The following is a 15,481-nucleotide window of genomic DNA, read 5'->3' on the forward strand; positions in this document are numbered from 1 at the left end:
AAGATGACCTCCAAAGAAAATCAGACCAGAAGGAGAGGGATGACCAAAAAGCCAGGGATGAAATCCAGTCTTTAAGAACCAGAATACAATAACTGGAACTAAGTGACATCACAAGTGTAGAGATTAATATAGTGGAAGACATAAACTGTAGTAGGTAAAAGAGAGGATGGCTTAAATTGTGACCTCAAAGATATGTTTTTTTATATTAAAAATAAAGTGGTCGCCAGGGAAAAATTCCCAAATATGAAAATATACCCAAGTCAGCTGGGTTTTATAGAGATTGTAATTAATACAAATGAGGAATTAATGAAAGAGAGAGAAAGAGAAAAAGGAAATATAGAGAAAAAGGATAGACCACCCCAGGCCAGCCCAGGCCAACTCAGGCCCAAGCCCTAAGAGAAAGATCAGTCAGTATTTTATCCACTCACCACAAGATTTGTCCAAGCAAGGATTCAGAGGGACAGAGTCTCCTCAGAGGGAGTTCCAGCCAGAGCCAGCCTCCCTGAGACTGTCCTGAGACTCAGCTTTTCCTCTCCTTATAAAGGGAATTTTCACCTATGTCACCTCCCCTAAGTTCTCACATCTACCAATCACAGTAGACATTTTCCAAAGGACAGACCATTCTTAGTTCACACCTAAGAAGGCTTAAATTTTTTATTAAGTTCGCACCAGAAAACCTCTGAGTAAGTTCTCACCTCTTTGCTCCTTGTAAATTCACAAGTTGCCTGACCTTTGTAGGTACTTAGCACCCTTTTGTATTAGATCTAAAAATAGGCACAGCTTAAGAACTTTTGTCTTACTATAAGTATGGGTTTAAGTATCTTTCATTGTTCAGCAAGGAGTTTCTTCCCCTAAAGCAGGCTTAAGTAGGGGTAGAGTAGAGGTCTCACATTCCTGATCTAAGTAGAGGTCTCACATTCCTGACCTAAGTTCCTTCATTGTTTTAAAATGGGGAATGGTCTTAACCAAACCTTATGAAGTAGGGTCTGAGAATTTTTAAGGTTCACACAACGCAGCAGGACACTATAAAACAAAATGGAAAGAATGAAAAAATTGAGGAAAATATAATGCATTTCATTCACAAAACAGATGATTTAGAAAATCATTCAAGAAGAGACAATTTAAGAATCATGGGTCTACCAGAAGACCATGACAAAAGAAAAAGCCTGGACATAATACTACAGGAAATTATTCAGGAAAACTGTCCTGATATCCTAGAACAATAGGGGAAAGTGGAGATTGAAAGAATCCACAGATCACCTCCTGTATTTAATCCCCAACTGACAACACCCAGAAATGTTATAGCCAAACTCAAAAACTATCAGACCAAAGAAAAGATATTACAAGCTGCCAAGAAGAAGCCATTCAGATACCATGGAAACACAGTAAGGATAACTCAGGATCTGGCTGCATCCACAATGAAGGACCAAAAGGTATGGAATATGATATTCCAGAAAGCAAGGGAACTAGGTCTACAACCAAGAATCAAATACCCATCAAAACTGACTATATTCTTACAGGGGAAAGTATGGTCATTCAACACAATAGAAGAATTCCAAGCATTTGTGAAGAAAAGAACAGACCTGAACAGAAAATTTGATGTCCAAGCACAGACCTCAAGAGAATCATCAAAAGGTAAGTAAAAAAGAGGGGGAAAAGAAAAACAAAACAAAACAACAACAACAAAAAACTCTTTAAGAGACTCAATAAGTTAAAATATGAATCCCTATAAGAAAAGAGGTCATTGGTAACTCTTAAAAACTATTGCTATCAACTGGGCAGCTAAAAGAATTACACTTAGAGGGAACAGTGACAAACTGTATAGGATGAAAGGACAAGACATAAATAGGTACATACTGTGAGATTTAAAATAATTTGTAACCTTAAACTGTGGCATTTAAAAGTGTGGAGAGACAAGGAAAAGCATTATGACCGCTCAAAATATGTTTTCCTACAATGTCTTGTTTTAAATCAAATATAAGGTGGTCGCCAGGGAATATATTCCCAATTATGAATATGCCCAAGTTAACTGGGTTTTATAAAGAATTTTAATTAATAATATAATGAGTAATCAAAGAAAGAGAGAGAGAGTAAGAAAGGAATAAGTATGAAGGGCCTCAAGCCAATATGGCCTAGACCTGAGTCTTAAGAGAGAAATCAGTCAGTTTTTTAACACTCACCACAAGATCTGTCTAAGCAAGGATTCTAGTGACACCAGGCCAGCATCATCTCAGCTGATTTCACCAGCTCCCTCCTCCATCTGAATGTTTCAGAATCAGTCTTCCTCAAAATGAGTCCTCCTCAATCTGAATGTTTCAGAATGAGTTTCAGCTCTTCTGGTGAGCTCTTATTTTTAAGGGCAAAATCTCCTATGTCACCTCCCCTAAGTTCTTCCATCTACCAATCACTGTAGATGTTTTCCAAAAGACAGCCCATTTTGAATTCACACTGAGTAGATTAATCTCTTTAGTAAGTCAAAAAAAAAATGCTGCTGTGTCGACTAATTTCATTAAGAGAAAACCTCTGAGTAAGTTTTCACCTTTTAGGTCTAAGTAGTTTATAAGTTGCCCCACCTTTATAGACACTTAGCATCCCATTGTATCAATTCCAAAAATAGGCATGGCTCAAAGAATTCCTTTCCTTTATAAGTATGGTTTTCAAGTACTTTCGTTGTTTAGCAAGGAGTTTTCTGCCCAAAAGCATTCTTAAGTATGGGTGGAATAGAGGTCCTCACATATCAAGGAGTTTTCTCCCCTAAAGCAGTCCCAAGTAGGGATGGGGTAGAGATCCTCCCATAGCAAGGAGTTTTCACATTCAAGTAGAGGTCTCACTATCTGGTAGGGATTATTTCAAGTAGGGAATTGGAGGATTCCTCAATGTGGAGTAAAATTTTTAACATTCATAAGTCTGTGAAATTTTAAGGTTTATAATAGTATATGCATGCATAAATACATATACATGTGTGTATATATATGCATACATATATATACATATATATGTATATATACAACCAGAACTAAAAAAAAGAGGCTAATACTAAAAGAAATAGGAAAAGAAACGAATGAAGGTAAATTGATATGTCACAAAGTAGCTCATGGCGGGAGAGGGGGAGAACATTGATACACTGGAAGGATAAAGAGGTTGGAAATAGGAAATACTCAACCCTTACGTGCTTTGAAACTGACCCAAAGAGGGAAGAGCCATCCAATCCATTGGGGCAGAGAATAAATTTGCACCCTATAGGGGAGTAGAAGGGTAAAAAATGGACTGGTGGGGAGGGAAGCAGTACAAGGGAGGGAGAGGGTGGGGGTGAAATTTAAAAAGACTACAGGGGAAAATAAGGGGGGGGGGATAAAAAGGGAGGGGGATAGAAAGGGAAGTAAAATAAGGTGGGAACTAGGGGGACTGATTATAAACAAACACTGGTGTAGAAGGAAATAGTGAAAGAAGAAAAGGCAGGACCAGGAGTAGAAATCAAAATACTGGGAAATACAAAGCTAGTAATCATAACTCTGAATGTGAATGGAATGAACTCACCCATAAAACACAAGCGAATAGCAGAGTGGATTAGAATCCAAAACCCTACCATATGCTGTCTGCAGAAAATACACATGAGGAAGGTAGATACGCATAGGGTGAAAGTAAGAGTACGGAGCCAAATCTATTGGGCATCAAATGATAAAAAGAAGGCAGGAGTCACAATCATGCTATATTACAAAGCCAAAGTCAAAATAAATCTAGTTGAAAGAGATAGGGAAGGTAACTACATCCTGATAAAAGACAGTATAGACAATGAGGAAATATCTGTACTCAATATGTATGCACCAAATGGCAGAGCATCCAAATTTCTAAAGGAGAAACTAGAGGAGCTCAAGGATGAAATAGAAAGAAAAAATTTTCTAGTGGGAGACCTGAACCTTCCTCTATCCGAACTAGATAAATCAAATCAAAAAATAAATGAGAAAGAGGTGAGAGAAGCAAATGAAATCTTAGAAAAATTAGAGTTAGTAGACATGTGGAAAAAATAAATAGGGACAAAAAGGAATATACCTTCTTTTCAGCAGCACATGGTACATTCACAAAAATTGACCATGTATTAGGTCATAAAAACATTGCAAACAAGTGCAAAAGGGCAGAAATAATAAATGCAACATTCTCAGACCACAATGCAATGAAAATAATAATTAGTAAGGGTACATGGAGAGATAAATAAAAAATTAATTGGAAATTAAACAATATGATTCTCCAAAACCGGCTAGTTAAAGAACAAATCATAGAAACAATTAATAACTTCATTGAAGAAAACGACAATGGTGAGACATCCTTTCAAAACCTATGGGATGCAGCCAAAGCAGTACTCAGGGGGAAATTTATATCCTTGAGTTCATATATAAACAAATTAAGAAGGGCAGAGGTCAATGAATTGGACATGGAAATTAAAAAACTAGAAAGTGAACAAATTAAAAATCCTCAGATGAGGACTAAATTAGAGATCCTAAAAATCAAAGGAGAAATCAATAAAATTGAAAATCAAAGAACTATTGATTTAATAAATAAGACTAGAAGCTGGTACTTTGAAAAAAAAACAAATAAAATAAACAAAGTACTAGTCAGTCTAATTAAAAAAAGGAAAGAAAAAAACCAAATTGACAGTATCCAAGATGAAAAGGGAGACACCACCTCTAATGAAGAGGAAATTAAGGCAATCATTAAAAACTACTATGCCCAATTACATGGCAACAAATATGGCACTCTAGGTGATATGGATGAATACTTACAAAAATATAAATTGCCTAGACTAAAAGAAGAAGAAATATATTACCTAAACAACCCCATATCAGAAAAAGAAATTGAACAAGCCATCAAAGAACTCCCTAAGAAAAAATCCCCAGGTCCAAATGGATTCACAAATGAATTCTATCAAACATTCAAAGAACAACTAATCCCAATATTATACAAACTATTTGACAGAATAAGCCAAGAAGGGGTTCTACCAAATTCATTTGATGACACAAACATGGTACTTATCCCAAAGCCAGGCAGATTAAAAACAGAGAAAGAAAACTATAGGCTAATCTCCCTAATGAATATAGATGCAAAAATCTTAAATAGGATACTAGCAAAAAGATTCCTGCAAGTCATCACAAGGATTATCCACTATGATCAGGTAGGGTTCATACCAGAAATGAAAGGATGGTTCAATATTAGGAAAACCATCCACATAATTGACCATATTAACAAGCATACTGACAAAAATCACACGATTATCTCAATAGATACAGAAAAAGCCTTTGATAAAATACCACACCCATTTCTATTGAAAACACTAGAAAGTATAGGAATAGAAGGGCCTTTCCTAAAAATAATAAACAGTATATATCTAAAACCATCAGCAAACATCATCTGCAATGGGGATAAACTTGAAGCCTTCCCAGTAAGATCAGGAGTAAAACAAGGATGCCCATTATCACCTTTACTATTTAATATTGTACTAGAAACACTAGCAGTAGCAATTAGAGAAGAAAAAGAAATTGAAGGTATTAAAATTGGCAATGAGGAAACCAAGCTGTCACTCTTTGGGGATGATATGATGATTTACTTAAAGAATCCTAGAAATTCAACCAAAAAGCTAGTCAAAATAATCAACAACTTTAGGAAAGTTGCAGGATACAAAATAAACCCGCATAAGTCATCGCATTTTTATATATCTCCAACCCAGTTCAGCAGCAAGAATTAGAAAGAGAAATTCCATTTAAAGTCACCCGAGACAATATAAAATACTTAGGAATTTATCTGCTGAGACAAACATAGGAACTATATGAACACAACTACAAAACACTCTCTACACAATTAAAACTAGATCTAAACAATTGGAAAAACATTGATTGCTCATGCGTGGGATGAGCTAATATAATAAAAATAACCATCCTACCCAAACTCATCTATTTAGTGCCATACCCATTGAACTTCCAAAAAACTTTTTTTACTGAATTAGAGAAAATCATAACAAAGTTCATTTGGAAGAACAAAGGATCAAGGATATCCAGAGAAATAATGAAAAAAAATACAAAAGAAGGTGGTTTTGTAGTCCCAGATCTCAAGCTATATTACAAAGCAGTGGTCATTAAAACAATTTGGTACTGGCTAAGAGACAGAAAGGAGGATCAGTGGAATAGACTTGGGGTAAATGACCTCAGCAAGACAGTCTATGACAAACCCAAAGACCCCAGCTTTTGGGACAAAAATCCACTATTTAATAAAAACTGCTGGGAAAATTGGAAGACAGTATGGGAGAGATTAGGTTTGGATCAATACCTCACACCCTACACCAAGATAAACTCAGAATGGGTGAATGACCTGAACATAAAGAAGGAAAATATAAGTAAATTAGGTGAACACAGACCTTTGGGAAGGGAAAGATTTTAAAACCAAGCAAGACTTAGAAAGAGTCACAAAATGTAAAATCAATAATTTTGACTACATCAAATTAAAAAGTTTCTGTACAAACAAAACCAGTGTAACTAAAATTAGAAGGGAGGCAACAAATTGGGAAACAATCTTTATAACAAAAACCTCTGACAAAGGTCTAATTACTCAAATTTATAAAGAGTTAAACCAGTTGTACAAAAAATCAAGCCATTCTCCAATTGATAAATGAGGAAGAGACATGAATAGGCAATTTTCAGTTAAGGAAACCAAAACTATTAATAAGCACATGAAAAAATGTTCTAAATCTCTTATAATCAGAGAGATGCAAATCAAAACAACTCTGAGATATTACTTCACACCTAGCAGATTGGCTAATATGACATCAAAGGAAAGTAATGAATGCTGGAGGGGATGTGGCAAAGTGGGAACACTAATTCATTGCTGGTGTAGTTGTGAATTGATCCAACCATTCTGGAGGACAATTTGGAACTATGCTCATAGGGTGATAAAATACTGTCTGCCCTTTGATCCAGCCATAGCACTGCTGGTTTTGTACCCCAAAGAAATAATAAAGAAAAAGACTTGTACAAGAATATTCATAGCTGTGCTCTTTGTGGTGGCAAAAAATTGGAAAATGAGGGGATGCCCATCAGTTGGGGAATGGCTGAGCAAATTGTGGTCTATGTTGTTGATGGAATACTATTGTGCTAAAAGGAATAATAAAGTGGAGGAATTCCATGGAGACTGGAACAACCTCCAGGAAGTATGCAGAGTGAAAGGAGCAGAACCAGGAGAACATTGTACACAGAGACTGATACACTGTGGTACAATCCAATGTACTGGACTTCTCCATTAATGGCAATACAATGCCCTGAACAATCTGCAGGGATCTATGAGAAAAAATAAAACTATCCTCAAGCAGAGGACAAACTGTGGGAGTAAAAACACCAAGGAAGAGCAACTGTTTGACTACAGGGGTGGAGGGGATATGATTGAGGAGAGACTCTAAATGAGCACCCTAATGCAAATACCAACAACAAGGAAATGGGTTCGGAGCAAGGACACATGTGATACCCAGTGGAATCGCGCGTTGGCTAGGGGAGGGGTGGAGGGAGGAGGGGGAGGAGGAAAAGAAAATGATCTCTGTTTCCAATGAATAATGTATAAAAATGACCAAATAAAATAATGTTTTAAAAAAAAAGACAAGATTGTCAAATGGGGTATAAATAAAGGGAAAAGCCCTTCCTTTTTTTACACCAATACTAGAGAGGAAGACTCTCTGGATAAGTCTTTTAACAACACTTTAGTAAAGGACAAAGCAGTTACCACAAGAGAAACAACGAAAGGCTCTGAATTAGGACTGTCTTTTCCCAAATAAACTATTTGAAAGCTTTTCTTCTCATTCTTCTTGAACTGCTCTAAATACTGACTGAGAAGGAATTCAGAAAATTCTATCAGCAAAATTATTAGCAGGCCTCAGGTTACAATTTGAGATGGACCAAAACTAATTCCTGCTGATGCAGATCTAGAAGACTAGAGGGAAGCTCATACATGAATTCTCTGGGTGCTATGCTCAGACCTCTACAAGAAAGTTCCCTCTATTTTCTACCTGCACTCACCTAAAAAGGTCTCTGGCTATGAGCTGTTCCTATTTTCCTCTTTCTAATCTTTATTCTTTCTTGTATTTCCAGATAGCTCTTACCAGCTGGCCTGATATGGAATATAAGGCTATTATCTGGTTCTAAAATACTAGTTCTAAAATCCTCTGAAGTATTTCTTTAGCCTTAAAAGTCTCAGAATGACTCAAAGTTGATATTGGAGAAAGAAGGCTTTACTTCCATGGATCCCAGCAGCCATTGTGGAAAGAGAGCATATCTATAAAGGACATCATCCCTATTGTCGAAAAGGAAGATGGACAGTGGTGCTAGGACTAAGCTAAATTCCAATAGGGGTCAAGGAATCCTGGAATGAGCTGGAATGAGCAACAGCTGGAAATAACCTGGCAATACATAGGGTAAAATAAACCCCAGAGCTCAGATGTGACATCAACCCAAAGCTCATTTCAGGATTAGCATAGAATTTGGAGGAACTAGTCCTAAATATAAGTCCCCTTCTTTTCTGTAAATAATTTGCACATGATGTGAGCATGCACACACACACACATATATATAAACACAAATCCTATAAATCATGTAGTGACTCTCTGGATTATAGGCCTACAGACTAAAATGGAATATATATATATATATGAATATATATATATAGAGAGAGAGAATAGAATAAAATAGAAATTGTTATATAAGTGGATAGTTTTGTATAAGGTGGCATGTTGCATTTTTTTAGACTTAGGACTCCTTTAGACAAAAGAGTGAGAGAAAGCCAAGCACCTATTTTATCTGTATGAAGAAGTCAATGTTTCAGATTATAATGTGGAATCAAAGAATTGAGGTAATATTAGCAATTGGGACCCTCTTAGGGGTCTTTTAGGGACAAAGATTTGTGAGCCTAGTTTATAGCTGTATATAGTTGGTACTAGGAGGAACAATAGTAATTAGCAGATCTTGGGCTGATCAATGGTTCTCTAACTTGAAGAGTAAAGCTGGCTTCTGCTCAGTACCATCTTGGCAATTTTCCAGGAAGGCTGATAGCAAAAATATACACCAAGTTTAAAAAATGATCAAACTTTTTGACCCAGTAATACCATTGCTGAGAATATTCATCTCAGCATTTTGAAGTGCTTATCATGCTGGGTTTGTACCTCAAAGAGATAATAAGTAAAAATGTTCATACAAAAATATTCATAGCCACGCTTTTTATAGTGGCAAAACACTGGAAAATGAGGGCATGTCCATCAAATGTAGAATGGCTAAACAAATTGTGATATATGTTGTTGATGGAATATTATTGTGCTCAAAGGAATAATAAAGTGGAGGAATTCCATGTGAACTGGAATGACCTCCAGGAATTGATGAAGAGTGAAAGGAGCAGAACCAGGAGAATATTGTGCCACAGAGACTGATATACTGTGGTACAATTGAATGTAATGAACTTCTCCATTAGTGGCAATGTAGTGATCCCAATGAGAGGGAATGCTATCCACTTTCAGGGGGGAAACTGTGGGAGTAGAAATACCCACAAAAAACAACTGCTTGATTACATGGGTCGATGGGGATATGATTGGGGATGTAGACTCTGGGTGAACATCCTAGTGCAAACATCAACAACATGGAAATAGGTTTTGATCAAGGACACATGTGATACCCAGTGAAATTGTGCCTCGGCTACAAGAGGGATGCAGAAGGGGAGGGAGGGAAAGAATATGATTTTTGTAACCAAGGAATAATGTTCTAAATTGACTAAATAATAAAAAATTTATATATATATATAGAGAGAGAGAGAGAGAAATTTTTACAAAAAGAAAAAAACAAAGAAATATGCACGATGAAACAAGACAATAGAGAATGACATTTTTCATATAGGATCAGAGTGGGAATTTTGAATCCAATGCTTCTGTTTCATGAAGTGAGTAGCACGGTTCCTCACTGGTCTTCTGTAATGGTAACTGGTTAAGTGATGGGCACTTTTGTCTAGGTCTTTGCCAATGCTAAAAGAGCTGCTATAAATTTTTGTGCATTATAGGTCCTTTTTCTTCTTTCTCTGAGGCTTTTGAGGACTACCTCTAATAGTGGTATCACTGGGCCAAAGGGTTATCATGGTTTAGTCACTTTTGATGCGTTCCACATTTCAGAGATACCAGAATTGTTGAGATAGGTGTGAATTTGTCCAGGTATTCTAGAAATTAGTATCAAGAAACTGAAGTGAAATTCAAGCAAGCACTTTGAGCACACCATTTGATGAACTTAATAGGAAGACTTAGACTAAGAGATGGACAAATCTAGATGGATTGGAATCTGCATTGTTGTTGGGAACACCCACAAAGCCACTAGAATATACTATATTGAAGAGTTACTGAGCAAGTCTGTCAGCTTCAGGGCTAGATTACATAGAGCGTTAAGTCAAGGAAATGCTACCAGATAGGTTTATATAGGAGATAGAAATGGTATTACAGAAAACAAAGATGGGAAAAGCAGCTACCAGAGCAAATGTCATTGTTGTTCAGTTGTGTCTGACTCTTTGAGACTCCATTTAGGGTTTTCTTGGCAAAAATACTGGATTAGTTTTGTCATTTCCTTCTCTATATCATTTTGTAGATGAGGAAACTGAGGCAAACAGAATTAAGTGACTTTCCCAGGATTACATAGCTATTAAGTATCTAAGACCTTGATTTCAACTCAACAAGATGAATTTTCCTGACTTCAGGCCTAGCACTCTATCCAGTGCCATCTAGCTATATGAGTGCTGATTGATTGTTGTCTTTTGTACTCATATAAGACCAAAATGATATCACAGATGATATCTTTTGACTGGAATATGAATTGTATTGAAGGGAGGTAGAGTTACACAGTCATCAGCCTCACTGTCTCTTCCAGAGTCATCAAATTCCAGTGCAAGACAAAAGTCAAGATAACTGATGATGGTCCAGGATGCAGTAGATGGCCTTGGCTTCTTCAGTGTCTCACCAAGCTCTAAGTGCTCCATATTGTCTGCTTCATGACCATTGGAACAAACTATCATCACATGTCTGAAGTCTTCATAAGCCTGGGGGATACCCCAGCCCTAACTCACCAACAGTTTTGTGGCCCATCAGCTACCTTCAACATAGTTTAGCCACCAAGATAGTTTTACAATGGTATAGCCACTGTGCATGCTACAGCTTCTTAAAGCCACAGGTGAGAGTGCGGTGGCAGGTGGATATCAAAGGAGGAAAGCAGCACTGAAAAAGGCTTAAGAAAGCCTTATACTATAGGTCCTAGACTTCTCTGAACACCTCATATATCCAAGGTATACAAGTATACATAATAAATAAAGGGTGGAGCACACATAACTGTGACTGCATTGAGGGATCAATTCACAAAAGCTTTCACAGGAAGAGGGGAAAATACCAAAGGCATAGGAAAAAATTGAGTCTTAAATTTACCCAAACATTTCCTGATCTGGGATCATCCACTTTGCAGAGGTTGTTTTTTTTTTTAAACCATCCCATAACCATTTATTTAAAATATTTTTCCATGATTCCATGATTCATGATTTTTCCCATCCCTCTTCCCTCCCCCCTCCTGGAGCTGACAAGCAATTCCACTGGGTTATACATGTATCATTGTTCAAAACCTATTTCCATATTATTCAAATTTGCAATAGAGTGATCTTTTAAAACCAAAACCCCAATCACATCTCCATTGAACCATGTGATCAATCATGCTTTTCTTCTGCATTTCTACTCCCACAGTTCTTTCTCTGGATGTGGATAGTGTTCTTTCTCATAAGACATTTGGGGTTGTCCTGGATCATTGCATTGCTACTAGTAGAAAAGTCTGTTACATTTCATTGTGCCACAATGTGTACAATGTTCTCCTGGTTCTGCTCCTTTTGCTCTGCATTAATTCCTTGAGGTCTTTCCAGTTCAACTAGAAATATTCCAGTTCCTCATTCCTTAAAACACAATAGTATTCCATCACCATCAGCTATTACAATTTGTTCAGCCATTCCCCAATAGAGGGGCACCCCCTCATTTTTCATTTTTTTCCCATTATAAAAAGCGACTATAAATATTTTTGTACAGTTTGGGTTACAAACCTAGCAGTGGTATTGTTAGATCAAAGGGCAGGCATTCTATTAAAGCCCTTTGGGCATAATTCCAAATTATCTTCCAGAATGGTTGGATCAATTCACAACTCCACCAACAATGCATTAGCTTCCCAATTTTGCCACATGCCCTACAATATTTATCATTTTCCTTTGCTGCCATATTGACCAATCTGCTAGGTATGAGGTAGTGCCTCAGAATTTGGATTTTTTTTTAATCCTTACCTTCCATCTTAGAATTGATACTATGTATTGATTCCAAGGAAGAAGAGTAGTAAGGGCTAGGCAATGGGACTCAAGTAACTTGCCCAGGGTCACACAGCTAGGAAATGTCAGATCAGAGTTGTTTTGATTTGCATTACTCTAATCAAGAGGGGTTTAGAACACTTTTTCATGTGATTGTTGATAGTTTTGATCTCTTCATCTGAAAACTGCCTATTCATATCCCTTGACCATTTATCAATTAGAGAATGACTTGATTTTTTGTAAATTTGACTTAGTTCCTTATATATTTGGGAAATTAAACTTTTGTCAGAGAATTCTGTTATACAATCCCCCCCACCCAGTTTGTTGCTTTCCTTCTAATTTTGGTTTTGTTTGCACAAAACCTTTTTAATTTAGTATAATCAAAATCATTCACTTTACACTTTGTAATGTTCTCTATAGCTTGCTCTATAACTCTATATCTCTATATCTTCCTTCCTTTTCCACAGATCCGACAGGTACACTATTTTATGTTCACCTAATTTATTTATGATTTCATGCTTTATATTTAATATTTACCCATTTTGAATTTATCTTGCTATAGGGCATGAGATGTTGATCTACACCTAATTTTCCCCATACTGTTTTCCAATTTTCCCAGCAGTTTTTGTCAAATAATGAGTTCTTATCCCAAATCCTTAGGTTTATTGAACACTGGCTTGTTGAGGTCATTTACCCCTACTCTATTTCATTGATCCACACTTCTGTCTCTTAGCCAGCACCAGATTGTTTTGATGAACAGTGCTTTATAGTAGTTTAAGATCTGGTACTGCTAAGCTCCCATCCTTCACATTTCCCCTTGATATTCTTGATCATTTGTTCTTCCAGATGAAATTTGTGATAGTTTTTTTTCTAAATCTATATAGAATTTCTTGGTAGCTTGATAGGTAACACACGATGTTTGTTTTTTGCTACGACAAAAAGTGCTGTTTTAATTAGTCATATATGATACTGTTTTTTTCTAACTTCAGTCTCTAGGTAGGAGATTGACTAGGTTAAATGGTAGGAAAATTGGGTAAATTTTTTCTTGCATAATTCTAAACTGCATTCTAGAAGATGTACACCAATGTGCAGATCAACCACAGGATATAAGCATGTCTGACTTTCTTCAATCTTTCCAACAGTGGCTATTTAAAGATAGAGATGTACAGAAGATTAAGTGCTGGACTCAATGGGAGGCACTAGATTCAAGCCCTGTTTCTCACACACACTAGCTATGTGACTTCTAGGCCAATCACTTTAATTCTCAGAGCTTTCTCACTAAGACTCACTTAGAGTTCCCTCTACTGATTAAATCATACCATACCTTATTACCTTTGTTCATATGTTCCTATTTGTTGTTAAAGGACAGAATTGCTTTGATTTTCAATATTTTATTAATGAAGAAATGTATGTGTATCTTTCTACTTTTCATCTTACTTTACAAACTGCTCAGAAAAGTTTTTATTTGAGACTAAACCGCAGAATGAATTGATTATCTGCAAACAATGTTTGCATCATACTTCCACTGCTACATTTAATAGCAAATATTACTATCGCACTTAAAAGATCTGTAAGCGATTCCCAAGTTCTCTCATTTGACCCTCATAACAACTCTCCGAGGTGGGCAGGCAGGTAGGTCATTCATCCGATGACAGAAGCAGGTGACTAGGAAGTAAGGACACAAGACATCTAGGGCTAGCGTGGAAGGCCCCGCTCATCTTAGCCTTCGTTCCTCCTACAGAGAGAACTAGTAGCCATACGAACCGGAAGCCTCCTCAGGCAGCTCAGACCAACCCAGACTCGCTCTGGGATCGGACCAGAGGGACAGGGGCCCTAGGACGAAAAAGTGAGACTGACCTAACTCTTCATCCAGGGAAAAGAAACAGGCTGACGCAGACGCCGAAAAACACTTCCAGCTCAGAACTGCCCAACCGGAAGGAAGAGCGGAAGCAGTCCTTCCGCCCCACCCCCAAGGCCGTTATAGCGCGGGAACTGGATGACAGAACACACCCAGCTGTCTTTCTCTTGTGGGCTGGACCAAAAGAAAAGATTACACAAACAAGGAAAACAAAGAAGGAAGTCTCTCGACCTCCAAGCAGCTCCGGTGCCAGTCCGGGCGGCCCAACTGAAAGGAGCGACAGGGATGTTTCCGACTTCCAACCAATCTGGGAGACTCTCTATAGAAATCCACCAATCAGAATCTGGAGGCGGGAAATGTGAGCGCTCTGGGAAAGGAAATATTTTTAAGTGAAGGTCATGAACTGATGCAGAATGAAGTGAAAAGATCCGTTTCCATTATTACTATATAAAAATGAACAGTTTTGTGGACTTTTATTAAACTAATGAATGAAAGGTGCAGTCAGAAAAACAATTTATATGACAACAAAAGAAAAACTGTCGAAGAACTTTGTATAATCAATGCAATGACCATTCACGGTTCATAAATCTGATAATGAAACATACTATTCATTCCAGACTCCAGGAAAACTGAACTATATCTCCCATCTTGGCTGTTTGGAAAAAAAAAAGTTTTTTATAAGGCTACTTATATTATGAGGGAAGGCTTTCCCTCTCCTCTTTTGAGAAGTAGAAAGGAAATGACAGATGAATTTGTGGTATTTGCCTATGCATATGTTGTGAGAAGTTTTCTTTTTTCCTTCAATAGGATGAAGAAAAAATAAATGAATTTTAAGAGAGTGGTGGGAGTGGAACAAGCCTTGTTGTACATATACAATGTTATATGAACTTTCTTTGTTAAAAAAACACCTTAGACTTATTGATAGGCAATTAGGATTAAGTGACTTACCCAGGGTCACATAGCCAGGAAATGTCTGAAGTCATATTTGAATCCAGGACTTCCTGATACCAAACCTGGTGCTCTATCCACTGAACTGTACATAAACTTTCAGATGAGGTTACTGTAATATTAGTTTTATTTTGTTAATTATTTTGTTATATTAAGTTCTCAGATACCTCCCTTTCTCTCTCCTTCCCTCCTATCCCTGCACTAGAAAAGGTATCATTTGACAAAAAGATATATGTATAAACTATGTCTTACTTGTTTCTATCTATCAACTCTTTCTCTGGAGGTGGATACACAAGT

General features: G+C 37.0%; 1 protein-coding gene across 1 annotated transcript in view; it reads right to left on the bottom strand.

Moving 5' to 3' along the window:
* P4HA2 (prolyl 4-hydroxylase subunit alpha 2) overlaps positions 1-14,496 on the bottom strand; it is a 98,023-nt gene extending 83,527 nt beyond the window's left edge. The window contains exon 1 of the mRNA XM_056811147.1: positions 14,236-14,496. The gene's annotated coding sequence lies outside the window, so the exon portion shown is untranslated. The remainder of the gene's footprint in view (positions 1-14,235) is intronic.
* Between the last annotated feature and the right edge of the window lie 985 nt (positions 14,497-15,481).

Source organism: Monodelphis domestica, chromosome 1 (assembly GCF_027887165.1).
Source record: "Monodelphis domestica isolate mMonDom1 chromosome 1, mMonDom1.pri, whole genome shotgun sequence".
Lineage (NCBI taxonomy): Eukaryota > Metazoa > Chordata > Mammalia > Didelphimorphia > Didelphidae > Monodelphis > Monodelphis domestica.